This window comes from Silene latifolia, chromosome 11, assembly GCF_048544455.1.
Source record: "Silene latifolia isolate original U9 population chromosome 11, ASM4854445v1, whole genome shotgun sequence".
In the NCBI taxonomy this organism is placed as follows: Eukaryota; Viridiplantae; Streptophyta; class Magnoliopsida; order Caryophyllales; family Caryophyllaceae; genus Silene; species Silene latifolia.
The window spans coordinates 11,537,127-11,548,272 of record NC_133536.1 but is presented as its reverse complement, the minus strand read 5'-3'; positions in this window follow the sequence as shown (position 1 = coordinate 11,548,272).

Below are 11,146 nucleotides of genomic sequence, written 5' to 3'. Positions count from 1 at the left end.
TTCTAGGGGAATGATAACGTCAACAATCACAAATACTATCTTACAACCAGTTGTATATTAGCATTGTACAACCGCCTCAAAGTTGTTGAGTTCTTTACACAAAGTTGTCGAGCAATTTTATAAGTTATTGAGCTAATTTAAAAAGTTATTGAGTTTAATAATTATTCCTCTTAAGCTCAATAACTTTGTATTTTAACTCGACAATTTTGTTAGTAAAGCTCGACAACTTTATAACAAAACTCGACAACATTAAAAAGGTTGTACATAAACTACATACAATCAGTTGTATAATCTACTAATTGCGTCAACAATAGTAGTGGCAGAGTTAGAGTAGGACTAGTAGGGCGCTCATCCTGAGATAGAAATTTTGAATTTTTAGTTAAAATTTATGAACGTTTTTCAAGTTTACCTTATATTATTACTCATTTGCTCATACTAAGTTTAGACATTGACTCCGCCCCAGGTCAATAATAAAAGGTACTCTATCATTCAATGTGTGAAAGCATTATATTAATTACGAGTACTTAATTTTTCTAAGGGCTCGCCTGGAAAGAAGGAAACAATTAGTGGGGTAATGTTTTAAAGGAAATAATTACCGGGAAATATAGTCCGGGAAGTAACATGTTCGTTATTTGCAAGTTTTGAATGTTAAGAAAATTATTACTCGATAATCTATTTTCGGGTTTGGTAAAAAGTGTAATTAGTGCATTAAATATAAAATGAACTCTTATTTATTCAATATAGAGAGTAATGCATTACTCCAGTAATAGTTGCCCATGGGAGAGGGTGGGTAATACATTACGACGTTGTTTGGTAAATGGCATATTAGCCAATTTTTAGCATATTTAAGGGTTTTAGCATGTTTGACCAATTAATATGCTAATTTTAGTGTTTGGTAAACATCATATTGAAATAGCATATTTGGGGTCAATATGTCGCTTTACAAAATGCTGTTTACCCCAGCATATTGGTTAGCATATTGTAAAATAGGAAATTTTTCTCCATTTTACAAAAAAAAACTAACAATCTACTAATTGTAATCTGTCAATTACCAAGCACTCAAATTAATTCTGTTAGTTATAATATGTTAGTCAAACATTCTAATAAAATCTGTCATTTATAATCTGTTTTTGCAATCTGCTTATGCTGAAATTAATCCGTTGTTTACCAAACAGGGCCTACCCCTGTATAAGTGTATTGAGTTACCTAGATGAATAATCACCCTTATACCAAACTCACTAAAATAATCACAAATTATTATTCCATTATTTTTTTCATCCATTTATCCTCAATCCAAACAAGTCCTAAAAATATTTTGACCAACATAGTATATTTTGGTATGGCCTTATGACCATCTTTTATTTATGGTCGACATAGATGGAATGTTGAATTTGGATGTTTGATTGAAACAAGCCATGGTGTCTTTCAACTACAGAAAAAATGCTCTCTCAAAGAATCAAAATCAAAATTACCCCGTACTTTAATTTATCGAGTAAACTTTGGGCTATTCCATTCAAAAAATATAAATGTCATGTAATCATGTTACAAAACTCAAGCCTAAAATAAAAATGAAGATAACTTGACACGGCATAATATACCACGTAAAGATGTAAACTTTAATTATTTAGAGTATTGTATTTGATATTGTATACAACGGCGGTGGACGGCATTAGACAATTACTAAAACAAATACCCTTTTCAACACATACTTGGAAGAATTTAGTTTAGTCGATTAAATTAAATAATTATTCATACTTCACTTTCAGTAGCACATAAGTAGATTATACATCCGATATATTACTACCAGTTGTGTAGTTTTTGAACATTATAATAAAGTTTTTGAGTTTGTTTCTGAGTTTACTATAAAGTTTCTGAGTTCATTCACTTAAAACGAAGCTCGAAAAATTACAATATAACTAAAAAATATTCGCAAATTCTTGTTTATAACGGTTGTAAACACGACAATAGTGAAACGGACTCGGATATTAGTTATTTAAATCTAATTAACAAGTAATATGGGTTGGGTAAATTTAGTCATGTGATTTAAATTAAAAAAACCTTCCACAAAATCAGCAACTAAATAATACACTTACCTTAATTAAAATATTTTTAATTAGTCTCCTATATTAAGCAAATGCACTGACACAACGGTTTCACCATTGTTACTCATATCAATTATGTTCATCTCCTACCTCTGCCAATCAATCATTTTCATCAATTTTTTTCTGTTTGTAAGATAATCAACCACCCCATCTGTGTGAAAGACGATGATGATACCATATTTACACCCCATAATGACGATATGGTAAGTCCATCTTTAAATGAAGATGATAATCACGTCGAAGTCGATGTTAGTCTCATTATATTGAACGATGGATCAATTCATTCTCTTAAAAAAGGTAATGAACGTTTTCTTTAACCCTGATGTCGTCACATATAATTTGTCTCCGCCATCGAACAAATTATAACCATTATTGGTTACTATGTTACCACATAACATGATTCAATAGCTTCTGATTATTTGTTTTTACTTTTATGTTTTAGAATTTGATATTACTGGCTCTCATGTCGGATTGAAGGCTACAAAATGGCAAATACATACTCACTGTGTACAATAGACATGCTCGAGCAGCGAGATTTAGTACTAGAAAAGGCACTCGTCGTATGAGAAGAATATCGAGTATCAGAGATATTTTGTTTGTTCGTGTCAGGGGGCGTGCTAATGGACGATCATTGAATTCTGATGGGACACCAATGTTGTCAGGTACCCAAACAAAGCGAGTCAACATTACTAGCTAGACGTGATTGCAAGCAAGACCTCCATAAGGACATAACTCAACAAGGACAGAGTTTGGGAAATTTTAAAACACAACCTTTGAAGAGTTAAGAACGATTAACACCTAAGAGGGGGAGGAGGTGAATTAGGTGTACCTTTTAAAAATTTTATCCTTAACTTAGTTAATTAACTACTTTAAACTAAGAATAAAGAAGTACAAGACTTGAGAAACTTAATTGAATGTAAGTTCACAAGAAGGTACAGCAGTTCTATGTCACAGTATAGGTGACTGTGACACAGAACCTAGGTAGCACCAAAACGGACACGGACACGGACACGGACACGACACGGACACGTGATACGGCATCTCATGAAATTTAGGACACGGGACACGCTATTTAAATTTAATAAAATATATATTTTATAGTTATAAATAACGTATGATTTTAACTTTTTAATGTATTTGATATTAAATTTACATAATTGAAGGTAAAATTTGACTTTGACTATAACTAATTCTTATTTTCCACCTAAACTCATCTTCTAATCAATCTCTTTTGACATTTTATTCCTCGTCTAAACTATAGGCGTGTGTCCGACGAGTGTCGGGTGTCCGGGTGTCGGACACGGTGTCGGACACGGGACAGCTAGTTAGGAGGAGTGTCCGTGCTACCTAGCACAGAACTTGATTAGGTACATGCGAGAAATTTTAAAGTGGAAGAACGTAAAAGTAAATGAACAAACAAACGACATTTTAAAAATTGGTTCAGCCTCTACTTCGAGGCCTACGTCCAACCGTTATTTTATTGCTTGTTTAGAAATTTACTCAAACTTACTAAACCCCTTACAATGAAAATAACTCGCCAACCTACTCCGGTTGCACTCAAACTTAAAGCTACTCCGCTTCAAGAGTTTATGGGTTCTATCTCAAGGTGTTACAGAATCTTGAATCTCAAGAGTTCACTCAAATGAACATGGAGATTACAATGAAGATCTAACACGAGAATCATGGAACAAACTCATCATGTCACAGTACAGCGAACTGATACTTGGAGGTTTTACAGCTTTTTCGAAAACAATTTTGAAGACTTAAAATCAGAAAAACGTTTTGCAAACACTTGAAGAACAAAGCTTTAAATGCACAAATGATTTGCAAGGTTTTTACAATAAATGCTTTGAAAGTCTTGAGAAATAAATGTGACTAAGACACTCTATTTATAGTGGATTTAGTCTTAGGTAAGTACACTTTGAAAAATTAAATCCAATATTAAAATGATAGCTTTGAGTGATGGTAAGTGTTAGACTTATAGGCTTGGGGCTTAAGAAATCAGAAAACTTAAACATCTACACTCAACATGTGACAATTTACCAAAATGGCAAAAAGTTTTTCTTACTTTAGAAGTTTGACAAGTCTTTTTTGCCATTTTAGTAAAAGGTGTTTGCACAAATCTAGAGGTTTAGACAAGTGAGCTTGTGACTCCAAAATTTCAGATTATTTTCAAGCTTTTGAAAATTCAAATGTTTAAAGTTTAAAGTTTGCAAAGTTTTGACACTTAAAAACATGTGGACGAAAATTCCTCCTCCGTATGATAGTACCAGAAACCACAGTACAGCGTACCGTTGCATGGTTTTGCCATTACTTGACTTAAATGAGAATGTTACACTTACTCTTACATATATCGACTAAGGCTTGGAAAATATCATTGTCTTGACTTCCTTGATTGACTTGATCATCTTGAATCATTGTTGAAAGTCCATTTGATTGCTTCATTCACTAATTATTTTAACTAAGAGCAAACAATCAAATAACAAAGGGACTTGGCATCATCAATCCAATGTGTTCTAACAAATTCCCCCTTTGATGATGACAAGTCCAAACATGTGTGATATTCCCCCTTAGCCCATGGTTAGTCGGTCTTTGGTCAATTTCAACATAAACATAATTAATAAACATGATCAAGGTAGTCGAAAGGTGCAACATGCTTGGCCAAAGTAAAACATCTAATCATGGAAGCTAAGACATAATTAAGGTGGACGTTAGCCTAAGAGTTAGAAGATCACACATAGCATAATTAAACTACTTCCCCCTCTTGACATCGTCAAAGGAGGATAAAACATGTCCAAAAGTCAAGCAACACGATTTAAACACACGCAAATAGTTCAAGCAAGATAAAAACAAATAGCCTAAAGTGCAAGAGAATGTCTTTAAAAAACAACAAAGAGCCAAAGTTCATAAGGAGAGACGGGTTAAAGAGGCAAGAGCTTAGAAGGCATTCTGAAGACGTTCAAGTAGATCTTCATTCATGGTGCGAAGATCACCAACTTCATCCCTTAACTTGGCCTGTTCTTTAACCAACCGATTCACAATTCCAAGGAGTTCATCCAACTTTGCTAGCACCACACCCATTTCAATAGTAGAACCTGCTGTAGAACCGGACTGATTCTTCCTTTCCAATTTTCCATTCTTAATCTCCAAGCTCATCCGAGAAAGAAGGCCCGGTGTCATTTTATCACTCAATTTCTCAATTGCAGGGCTTCCTTTCAACACTAACCCCTCCCTCATAAAAATGATCGAGAGCCACATACCATAAGGGACCACGGCATTTTTGTCAAAGTTGCCGCTTTGGAACTCAGTGGACATCTCAAGAATTCGGTGAAACATAAGGGACAAGGTTACGAAAAACCAGGTTAAAGATGAACCGGATAGGTGCGGTTAATTCAAAGGCATATATGTTGGTAGGGCCATCGTCATCATGAGGTCGAAGAACCTTCATGACCTGGGTAGAGGTAACCTCATCAACTTCACCCCAATCAAGTTTGGGGAAGGAGGTAAGCCCGACATCACAAATGTCCAGATGGGCAGCAAGTTGGTTGATTGTTAGGACAAAGGGTTTCTGATTTATAAAGGCTGAGAGAGTTCCAGATTTAACATCTACCTTGACTGTTGCATAGAATTGGATGATTTCGGACAAGTACATGGGACTATATTTGTCCAACAGATTCACCCAACCCTGTGCATACATAGCCTCTTTGAAGTATTTGAAAGCGAGAGAGGTGTCATACCAGGATTTCTTATAACGCCTTCCACTGTGGAAGCAACAAATCAGCATACCGTGGCATATCTTGAAGATCTCCTCCGGGAGATCGAGAGAACTGAGATGATTGAGGATATCATTCTTGAATGATTCGGCATAAGGAGCAATAACAAGGTCCATGCATGTGTTGAGAGGAACCTTCTCCTCAATGATCTCATTCTCATCTATGCTCGGCAAATCCCGATGATAACGAGCCCTTTTGGGTGCTTTGGTTTTTGATCCGGATCTCCTTTTTCTTTGAGTGACCTTGGGTTTTGGAGGGGATGCCTCCGGTGTCACATCCTCATCATCATCACCGAATATTTCAAGCATCTTTCGCTTGGACCGAGTTCGTGATGCGGGTTTTGAAAATAATGAGTCAAGCCCATCATCAAACACCACTGTGGCATCATCATGATCCTCAACATCAACAACTTCTTCATCAATTTTTTCAGCATTGGAACCGATTTCCCTTTCAACAGTGGAAGCCACCGTTGCATCAATCTCACTCCTCTCATCCTTCTCTAAAGTTTCACTCACCAAATTTTTTAAGAGCACATCATCATCATTCTTTTCAACTGCAACATCACTATCTTCCTTCCTTTCCTTTTCGTTTGAATCCCCTTCATTCTCATCTAATTTTTCTTTTTCTCCCTCTGATTTTTCTTCACTTTCTTTTGATTTTTCTTTACTTTCTTTTCCCTCTTTTGATTTCTCACTTCCAAGTTCCCCCTCTTTCATCTCACTTGATTGATCTTTCTTTTCATTTGTTTCGGCAACATCACTTGATTTTCGAATGTCTTCATCCTTTTTGGTTGCCTTAGAACCGGAGTCCTCTTCATCGGTGTCAATGTCCACTTCAAAGATCTAGTTGAAGAGAGATAGGAGGATTCCTACTTCTTCCTCCTCCTCACGACCACCGCCCCTTTTGGCGGTTGTCTTCTTTCGTGCAACGGTTAGTTTGGCAGTGGCAGAGATTTCATTTGGTTTGGCAGCGGTTTTGGGAGCCATCTTTTTCTTGGAAATGTATTTTGGATTGAAAGTATTTCTGAGTTGAAGAACTTCCTTTGAAAATCTTCGAGGCATTTTAAGAGAGTGGAAAGAGAAAGGTTGTGACGGTTTTGGGAATCCGAAAAAGGTGAGGGTTGGTTTTTGTTTAGTGGGTAATAGGGTGTGTTAGTGGAAACAATGAAGTAAATAAGGGGTTGGTGTAATTAATCAAGGTGAGAGGACGGTTGAGTGTTGAGAGAGTGAGGCTAGGGTGTAGGCTTTTAGGAGTGATGGGACATAAAGTAGTTTTGGAAGCTCAATGCAAAAAAAAAAAAAAAAAACTCAAGTGCATATAGACATTTGTTAATTTCATTTTGTTCGACATATGCATGCATTTTAACCATATTGACTGAAATTTAATTACACGTAAATCCTCCTTCTAATCAATCATTGGACAAAGTAATCTAATTTAGCGGTATGTCACCCAATAAACCAATTTCCGACCGAAGTCTTTCGAATTGTTCTCTTTCTAACGGTTTTGTAAGAATGTCCGCAATTTGATTTTCCGTTTTACAAAAGCTTAGACAAATATGACCTTTCTCAACTTGATCAGAAAATGATGTCGTATGTCGATGTGTTTAGTTCGTGAGTGTTGTATAGGATTCTTTGATATATTAATTGCACTAGTGTTGTCGCAAAAAATAGAGGTAGTCTCAAAAGTAAGGCCATAATCATGCAATTGTTGACGTACCCAAAGAATTTGTGCACAACATAGAGCGGCACTCACATATTCGCTTTCGGCCGTGGACAATGCGACGGTGTTTTGCTTCTTCGAAGCCCATGAAATGAGACACGGTCCTAGGAAAGTAGCAATGCCCGAGGTGCTTTTCCTATCTAATGTATCACCGGCATAGTCCGCATCCGAAAAATCTACAAGATCAAGTTCGTAGTGAGTTGGGTACCAAAGATATAACCCTTGTGTTCCAATCAAATACCTAAAAATCCGTTTGACAGCTTTGAAATGAGATTCTTTAGGATTTGCTTGGAAACGGGCACAAGCACACACACTAAATTGTATGTCGGGTCGACTAGCGGTTAAGTAAAGTAAGGAACCGATCATACCTCGATATACCTTTTCACTAATACTCTTACCGTTTTCGTCTTTGTCAAGCTTGACTTTACACACCATTGGTGTAGGCATAGGATTAGAATTAGTCAACCCAAACTTACTTAGCATTTCTTTTAAGTACTTTTGTTGGTGAATCATCGTTCCATTCTCACATTGTTTGATTTGAAGACCAAGAAAGAATCCAAGTTCTCCCATCATACTCATTTCAAATTCCGAAGTTATCAAATCAGAAAAGTACTTATAAAGAACATTGTTAGTTGCACCAAAAATAATATCATCGACATATACTTCCACAAACAACAGTTCATCTCCTTGTGACTTGATAAACAACGTTTTATCCACGGACCCACGTATGAAACCATTTTCCAATAGAAACTTTGAAAGCCTATCATACCAAGCCCTAGGAGCCTGTTTTAAACCATAAAGTGCTTTATCTAGTTTAAAAACGTGGTTGGGAAACTCGTTGTTTATAAAGCCCGGAGGTTGTTCAACGACACTTCTTCATCAAGGTATCCATTTAAAAATGCGGTTTTGACATCCATTTGAAAAAGCTTTATACCTTGAAAAGACGCAAAAGCTACAAGCATTCGTATGGTTTCAAGCCTAGCTACCGGTGCAAAGGTTTCATCGTAATCAATTCCTTCTTGTTGGTTAAAACCTTGCACCACTAGTCTAGCTTTATTCCTTACGATTTCTCCAACATCATCTAGCTTATTGCGAAAGACCCACCGTGTACCAATTACAGTACGTTGGGAGGGCCTAGGGACAAGATGTCATACCTTGTTCCTTTCGAATTGCTCCAATTCCTCTTGCATTGCAATCATCCAGCATTCATCAGTTAAGGCTACTGTGACATGGTCTGGTTCAATTTTTGAGATGAAGGCATTGTGTGCACAGAAATTTTGAAGCGATGATCTAGTTTTTATTCCAGAGGTTAGGTCACTGGTTAAGTTTGATAAAGGATGTGAGCTTTGGTGTTTCCATTTCTTGGGAATAAGTGAGTTAGAGGATTCGGTTTGTTCGTCTGCAACAGTAGAGGGGACTGTTGCATGAGGATTGTTTGAAGGAGGTGATTGTGGTTCGTTTATGATTAGGTTGGGTTGTTCTTCACCATCCTTATTCCCCCTGGATGAGGTAGCATCATCTTGTGTAGGAGGACGATTAGTTCCCCCTGAATTTTGCGCATCCTCCTCATGCAACAGTGGTTCCAACTGTTGCTCAGCTTCTTCTACCACTTGATCCATTTCATGTCGTATCATACCAATCTCAAAATCATCATCATATTCATCATCCTCATCATCAACCTGTGTGTTTGACACAAAAAGACTAGATTCGTCAAATATTACATAAACGCTTTCTTCCATTTTCATAGTCCTCTTGTTATAAACTTTATAGGCTTTACTATGATCGGAATAACCAACAAAAACTCCTTCATCACTACGAGCATCAAACTTGTCAAGGTTGTCTTTTCCATTATTGTGCACAAAGCATTTACTACCAAAACATTTTAAATGTGAAAGATTAGGTTTTCTTCCTCGTAGTAGTTCATAGGGAGTTTTCTCAATGATTTTTCTAATCATGACACGGTTGTAAATATAACAAGATATGTTTACGGCTTCGGCCCAAAAATTCTTGGGAACCTTAGAGCTAATGAGCATGGTCCTAGCCATATTTTCAAGAGTTCGATTCATTCGTTCCACAACCTCATTTTGTTGTGGGGTTCTTGCGGCCGAAAAGTTATGACTAACACCATACTCATTACAATAGGACTCAAATGACGAGTTCTCAAACTCGGTTCCATGGTCGGATCTCAATGAGACAAGTTTATAACCAAATTTGTTTTGAATCTTTTTGACCCAAATTAAGAACTCATCAAATGTTTGATCCTTAGAACTTAAGAAGAGAAGCCAAACAAATCTTGTGAAGTCATCTACAATGACACAAATAAAACGACTTCCACCTCTACTCACAACTCGCATGGGACCACATAAATCAATATGAATGATTTCAAGAGGTAAGGAAGTGCTAACAACCTTTTTGGATTTAAAAGAGCACTTAACTTGTTTTCCTTTAATACAATCATCGCAAAGTGATTTAAATTCAAATTTAATGTTAGGAATGCCGTCAACTAGATCAAGTTTCTTAAGAGTGTTAAGTGTCTTAGCATTTACATGACCAAGTCGTTTGTGCCAAAGCCAAGGGTCGTTCTTTTGAACACTCATGCATGATAGTGATTGACCCGACAATGCATACAAGTTAGTCATGTAGACATCTTTAACACGTTTACCTTCAAGTATGAGTTCTCTAGTTTTTCCATTGATGATTCTACATTCACTAGCAAGAAATTCAACAATATTACCTCGATTACAAAGTTGTGAAATGCTCAAAAGATTGTGTTTCAAACCTTTGACAAGCAACACTTTGTCCACGCATAATGACTTTGACTTACCAACCTTTCCAATACCAATGATTTCACCTTTCTTGTTATCGCCAAAAGTCACCATGCCACCATCGTAGGCTTCTAGCGAAAGGAATTGGTTTTCATCTCCCGTCATGTGACGAGAGCATCCACTGTCTAAATACCAATTGCTGCTGCCCCTCACTAATGCCTATAAGAAATCAAACATTTAGTTTAGGAACCCAAACAAGTTTGGGCTCTTTCTTGACAATGACCTTTTTGACTTCCTCTTTCTTTATCCATACTTGTTTAGCATTTTTAGTGTTTCTTTCTAAGTCACGGACTCTTTTGTCACAACCATTAAACTCATGACCTGTTTTGCCACAATAGTTACAAATGATGTACTCAGGAAGACCAAAGATACTTTCTTCTTCTAAGTCGGTTTGACTTGGATCCTGGTTTCGAGTGCAACAACAGTGTGTGTTCTTGTTGCATTTGAAACCAAGTCCAAAGATTCTTTGCAAATTTTTCATATTCTTGTGATTGTTTCAAGAGAAACTCCAAAACATTCTGACTTCCTTCCCATTTTAAGTAGAACAACTTAGCCTCATCTAGCTCTTTAGTTAATGTTTCGATTTTAGCAAGATGATTAAGATTCAATTTACCTAAATTGTCAAAAGCTTGTTTTGCAAGTCTTGCTTCATCACTAAGTAACATCCCAATTTGTTCCAATTGTTTATTATCCCTTTGACATAATTTGAGGTCAGCTAGAAGAGTTT